The sequence below is a fragment of the Sapajus apella genome, unplaced genomic scaffold (assembly GCF_009761245.1).
Source record: "Sapajus apella isolate SASKATOON/1434 unplaced genomic scaffold, GSC_monkey_1.0 scaffold47, whole genome shotgun sequence".
Classification (NCBI taxonomy): Eukaryota; Metazoa; Chordata; class Mammalia; order Primates; family Cebidae; genus Sapajus; species Sapajus apella.
In genome coordinates, this window is record NW_022436987.1 from 19,672,323 (window position 1) to 19,679,390 (window position 7,068).

Here is a 7,068-nt window from a genome sequence, read left to right on the forward strand (position 1 = left end):
CATAAAAACAGTCCAAAAATTCTAATGTAAGACATGTATTTTGACGGTAGAAACTCAGGACCAAGCTAATGTAACACACTCTCACTCAACAGGTATAGGTAAGCATAGTGGAAGAGAGACACAAGAATTAAAGGATCAAACAGAAAACGAAGGGATCAAACTAAAACTCCCTCACAAAGTAAGACTTTAAATCATTTTCTAATATATATAACATTTCTTATTTTAAAAACCACAGTAAATAAACTAGCCAGGCATGGTGGCAGGCACTGTAATCCCAGCTACTCAGGAGGCTGAGGCAGGAGAATAGCTTAAACCCGGGAGGTGGAGGTTGTAGTGAGCCGAGGTCATGCCACTACACTCCAGCACTGACAACAAGGGTGAAACTCCATCTCAAAATTAATTAATTAAAAAATAAAAAAAATCAGACATAGATTCACTGCAAGGAAAATCAATGTTATGGACTGAGGTAGCAAGATTTCAAAATGATATCTAGGAAGCTCAAAGATGCAAATGAAATAATAACATTCAAAACAGAAGACTAATGAATATGAAACATTTCCAGAGTGAAAAAAATATGACTAGATCCTATAAAAAACAATTCTGAAATTTGGGGAAAATATGGCTATTGAAGTAATACAAAATTCACTATATATGAAGTGAATTTTGTCTAGCTATTATTGAGAAAGAAATTATATCACAGAAGAAAATAATGAAGAATATGTTAAAAAATACATGCAGAGACACAAACATATGCATACACTCCCTTTTGCCACCTTGAAATAACTTTTTATTCTGTCATATTTATGGAATTGGACAAACAACACTTCTATCCCAACAAATCCCTAATCAATACAAAATGTAAAACTGTTATCTGTAGACTTAACATTCTGTATTGAAATAATAAACATTATGGATTGGAACATATTTCCCCAGAATATGCTTTAAAACTATCCTGGTGGAAAAAAATTTTAAATGATTCTTGGGAAATAAAAGATAAACCACAAAATGATAGGAAATTTCTTCTAAAACACTGAATAGTTTTTTTAACAGCTAATTTGGACTATAGCATTACATTTTAACTAGAAATAAAGATGTAGTTGTTTACAGCAGTAAATATTTGGCAAGCTTTAATTAATGCAAAAAACTAAGCCAAGTGTGAATGTATTCCTTTAACAAGTTAAATCTTATTTTCTCCCTGTATCCTGTTTTCCAACTGGTAGAGTTGAATATAAGATTATTGTTTAAACAGATCACATTATATGTCTTACACAGCTAGCATTTCTTTTTCCTGTGAATGTGAAAATATGTACCATGGTTTTATACTCTGGGCCAAAAAAAAGGAAATGTCTACACAAAATTTTTAAAAAGATAGCCAGGGATGGTGATGTATGTCTGTACTCCTAGGTACACTAGAAGCTGAGGGTAGAGGATTGCTTGAGCCTAGGTGTTCGAGGCTACAGTGAGCTATGATCAAGCCGCTGTACTCCAGCTTGGGTGACACAGTGATACCCTGTTTCTATTAAAGAAAAATAGTAATATAAGAATAAAAAGCCAAAAAAATATTTTTCCCTTACATTCAGAGAAGAGAAATAAAACTGTTTATAATCTCAGAGATCACTATCTTTGGTAATTGGGTAGGTCTGGGTGAAAATACCAACAGCAGTATTTCTGATGAAATTACTAACCTTTCTTAATGATTTCACAATATATTATTTTTCATAGCTTCTCTTCTAAGAACACTGATGTCTTTTAAAGCATGATTACTTAATTGCCTGCCTAGGGGGCTGAATTATCTGGTGAAAACTACAGTCTTCTGGAAATAAAAATTCGGTTATGATTAAATCATTGAATAAACATGCTTTGTTTATCGAGATTCAAGTCATTTCTTCACTTACATTGTAAACCTAAAGAACTTGGCTTTATTATCTTTTATCAAAAAGGGGAATTTGAAAAGACACAGTTGATGGAGAAGATCCTGGGCTTTAGCAATAATTAGAACTTAAGTCTCAGCTTTGCAACTTAGCATTTAAGTTATGTGGCAGTGGAGAAATAAAATCAACTGTTCAATCCTCATCTTTATCATCTACAAAACTCAGATTTATAATATTTGCCTTGCAGAGTACATGTGACCATCAAATAAAATAATGTGTTAAAACGCTGTGTACTGTCTATGTATGTTACCCCTTATCGAAATGTGCATTCTAGATTGCACAAAACTTCCATTGAGCATGCAACAATAAGCATTTACATGTGCTCAAAAATCTATGCATCTTCAAAACGGATGTTATTGGGGCTACACATGATTTAAATCAGTTAGGCTTATTCAGGAATATGTGGTTAGTTGTCAGGGATCACTTGGTCTCAGGTGCCTTTAGCCGGAATGATTTGGCTCTGCTCCATGTGGTTCCATCATCCAGCATGCGAGCTAGCACATGTTCTCCTAGTGATGGTGGTGCTAATGAGAGGGATGTGGTATCTGAGAGTGAAGGTGGGTGCACAAGGCCTCTTGAGCCCAGACGTAAACTGGTACACAATTATTTCTGCTGCTTTCTATTGGCCAACACAACTCACAGGGCCAGCTCTGATTTGAAGAGTGGAGAAATAGACTCCAGTTCTTAGGATGGTTTGCAAATTTCACTAAAAGGGGCATAAATACAGAGGGAAAGATTCGGGGCCATACTTGCAATAAATCTATTAGAATCTGGTGGAAAGGAAGCAATCATAAACAGAATAATTCTACTATCTCTGTATAAACACTATGCATAAATTAGCTGCTATATCCCCCAAAAAGGGCAATACTGGATGCACAATTGAATTCAGAATGTAGAGTACTGGTGTACATTATGAAGTTATTTCCACTTAATAACTTCAAAAATTTGCTTTCACCTGGAAGAAAGATTCTGTTGTGTATCTCTCACCAGGCTACTGCTACAGTCCACTCTCATCCCTCTCACCAGCCCCTTCTGTAAACCCACACTGAGCTTATTACAGGGATTGTGCACTTATTCACCACTCTTCTCACTCTGTTTTATCTGGCAGATACCTTCACACAAAATCTAGGCTAAAGCGTGCACTAGTTGGACACTAAATCACATCGTATGCTTCTTTCAGAGCTTAAGATCTTTATGTCAGCCTCCTCCACTAGATCACAAGCTCCTGCAGGAGAATTTTCACTATCACCTCCATAGCCCCACTTCCTGGAACATAGAGGAGTTTAATGCATGTTTGATGAAGAAAGAAATGTGTCTTGTCTTTGTGCTCACTCCAGCAGCACATATACTAAAATTGGAATGATACAGAGAAGATTAGCATGGCCCCTGTCCAAGGATGACACACAAATTCATGGCAGCGTTCATACATCAATTAAGCATAACGAGGTCCTGGGAACTCCTTATTCACCAAAACCAACAGATAAGATTATTCATTTTGACAGGTATATAACTAATAATTTTATCTGAAATAAATCATTTTAAAAATGATTGTTCCTGAATATACAATTTTAAGATATTTTATAATGACAAAACTGTACATAAAAATAAAAATCTTTATAAAAAGATTTATATGCATTTTATACATTTGAGGTTATTTAAAAGAAAAGAAAAAGTATTATCATTATAATCATACATTAATTCACTTTTCTAATGGAGACCTTAATGTCAAGAGAGAAATTAAAATTCTGTATACTGAGATATGTACAATATAGCTGATATCCCCATCTTCAAAATCATACATTTGTAGAAAACCTTTCAATACTTCTGTTTAATGGTAATATTTTGAATGAATATTTTTTAAGAAGACAATCTAGTACATTTTATCCTGAGTAGCCAGTGATATGAATATTTTTTACTATATTTGCTATTTGAGATATATGATCCTCTAGCTGAGGTTACAATCATTCCATAATGTTTTAAATATATTCATTCAATAACTCTTGTTGAATGCCTGATTTTTTTCCCCTTTCACTGAGAATAAGAAGTAAAAAAGAAAAAATGAAGGAAATGATAGCTCTCAACAGGCTGCTAGTTCTGTTAACATGGAGGATACGTGACCACCATCAGAGTATGTCCCTGAATAATACAATGCCCTAGGTCATTTATTACATTGCAATGGATTTTCACAATCTACTATGGGTTTTTAGGAGTGCCCAACACCATCAGGGAAATGAATATGTCTTAATACTATTTCATTGCATTTATGACAAAAATTCTCTCATTTATGTTTTCAAGAAATCATATGTAGATTAAGATAGCAGAGATTGTATAGTTTTAAATTGTTGTCAAGCAAAGTAATAAAACATATATGTCACTCTGAGACTGTACATTTCCAGGTCCATTCTTAGTAGGGGAATCATTGTTCGGCATTTGCTAAGCACCAACTACAAGTAGGGATATTGTTTCTAATACTGGAAACCCAAATAAAAATCAATTTGAGCTTTCAGTTTAGCTTGTGCTAAATGCAAATAGCAACAATAAAAATACCTATTCAAATCTCAACTCTTCTGTATTTAGCATTTTTAATATTTTACATTGACATATATATTATATTTTTAATTGTTTTAATTTTAAGTCTAATTATGAAAATCTTTAGCTATATATATTGCAACTCTGTGATATATTAAGCTCTATTAGAATAAAAACATAAATATGTGAAGAAAATTACTCATAATCACCTGAGTTAATTAAGTGGAGATTTTTATTTGCATATTTGGCATTCTAGTCCTTAAACATGCTGTTCAATCTTTTATATTTAAATTTGAATTAAAATTACAGATAGAATTTTATTTTCCAGATGCTTATGCAATATTATATTATGGTACCTAACAAACAAGTATGTTTTTCTTTATTTTTAATAAAATCATATGTATCCCAATAAATACATGTATAGACATTTATGTATATGTTTTTGGTTTTTAAAAAGAAGACTATAATTTCTGTTTGTCTAGAACTTGATTTTCTCATATAACAATGTAATAACAAGAGCAGTAATTATAGATATAATTCAATAATTAGTGCATATGTTTTCTATGTATGATATTATTTAAACACACACACACACACACACACACACACACACACACACACACATAAAACCAAATGGCTTAAATTGTTTATCCCAGTTTGTACCACATCCTATCCTTGCAGGTAAGATCTGTGACTGCAGATGGCCCTTATATTTATATTTCTATATCTAGGTCCTAACACCATATTTGAGTGAATTAATGAATGTCTGAATTATTTTCTGATCATAGATAGCACTAATATTGTTTTCACCCGGTTAAGGCTGGAAAGTAAAAACTCAATTCATTTATTTTGTTTAGATTCTGCCAATTTTGCTTTTAGGAAAGAGCTTTATGGGGGCTTTGATTTTGTTGATATGATAGTTTGACTACCAAGAACTGATAAAATACTTAAAATTTTTAAAAATACCAAGATGTTATGCTGTTAACAGATGACACCCTCAAGATGTGAAATATAAAATATACATATAAAACTACGTTACATTTCTAATTAAGAATTATGTTCTATTTATTCACTTATTTGTAGATTGCTATCACATTCCATAAAAAATAAACCCTTTATAACTCTTTCAATCTTTCCTGAGAGTGCATTGCAATTAACATGGCATTTAGGAAAAAATAATCTGGGTTTCCCTGTACTGTTTAGACTCTTGATTTAATAATAACTTACATGTTGCCTTCATTAAAAACTTGGAGTATTTGTTACCTCTGTATTTTTTATTAATGTCTACGTGCTCTACATATTAGTGCTGCATAATGTTAAAATGTACTGCAGTAGGTTCATTATAACTGAATCATTTGTGCTAGTTTATTTAATGAGTAGATTTAGAGTTCAGTATTTCTGAAGAAGGAAAGTTACTCTTTCACTTCTAGGGAATTTGGAGGTAAATTTCATTCATAAATTCAAGTACCTGTGGTTAGTAACTCCTAAATATGGTGCAGTAGGTAAAATTAGGAAGATACATAATCCAAATCTTTTATTTTAATTGAAATAAATGAGGCTAAATATATAGATTTTAGAAGATAAAATTTATAAATTCCTCTGAACTGACTTGATATTGTCATTTAAAAAATTTTGCTGAGGCAGCATATTAAAAGGACCAGCAACTAGTATTGTCATTATCCTCACCCCTATTTTATGAGAGAAAATGCTATTTTAATATGACAAAGGTAAAAAATAAATAATTTTAAACTATAAAATGGATTTATATTTAAAAAATATAAGCCTGTGAAGAAATGCTATACCGTCTTTATTATTGTATTTTTAAAAGTGAAAAGTCTATAACTGTTAATAGGCAATTCAGCAAACTGAATTTAGACACAGTAACCTAGAAATATTTAAATCCTTTCAAATCCACATATATTAATGTCTCTGGTGTTTGAAGATAATGACTAAAAAACTTTAATTACACAAAACAATGTGAAAAACTCAAAGGAACAGACAAAATGTTGGTTGGGTTTAAATCCACATTTATAAAAAGAGGCCTTTACTCGGAATGTAGATACTCTTATTAAGTCTCTCTCCTTATGAAATGCTAGATAAGATTTGTTCACCAGTAAACTGAAGATTAAAAGTAGCAATATGAAGAAACCTAGTCTGGAGTATGCTTTGCAGACACACTTGCAATATATAGTTAACAAGTGACAATGAGGGATAATGCAGAAAAATAGAACCAAAAGTTTTAAATATGACACAAATGTTCAAGAAATCTAGCTGCCTATCATTATTTAATGTTGAAACAGAAGTCCAGGTATTGTAATCCATTCTGAATGAGTAATATTTTCAAATTTTTTGAATTACTTTGTAAAATTTATAATTAAAGGAAGTACTCAATAATAATCATTTTTACTGCCCTTCATCCCACCAAAAAAAAATCTTGCTTTAGTTTTGCCTAATCTGGGCGGGAGTCTTTTGTATTTTTACTAAATTTTATTTTATAAATATTTTTGTTCAGAAAATTTTGAGACAATAGCACTAAGGAAGCTCATACACTCCCCAGCTAGTTTCCTTTATTATTAACAATTTACATTTGTATGAGTATTTTGTCACA

The 7,068-nt window shown here is 31.7% G+C and overlaps 1 non-coding gene across 1 annotated transcript; it reads left to right on the forward strand.

Moving 5' to 3' along the window:
• The first annotated feature begins 3,255 nt into the window (after positions 1-3,255).
• LOC116525380 lies at positions 3,256-3,362 on the forward strand. Its single transcript, XR_004257665.1, has one exon. It is a non-coding gene; the product is annotated as a U6 spliceosomal RNA (small nuclear RNA).
• Positions 3,363-7,068: the final 3,706 nt, after the last annotated feature.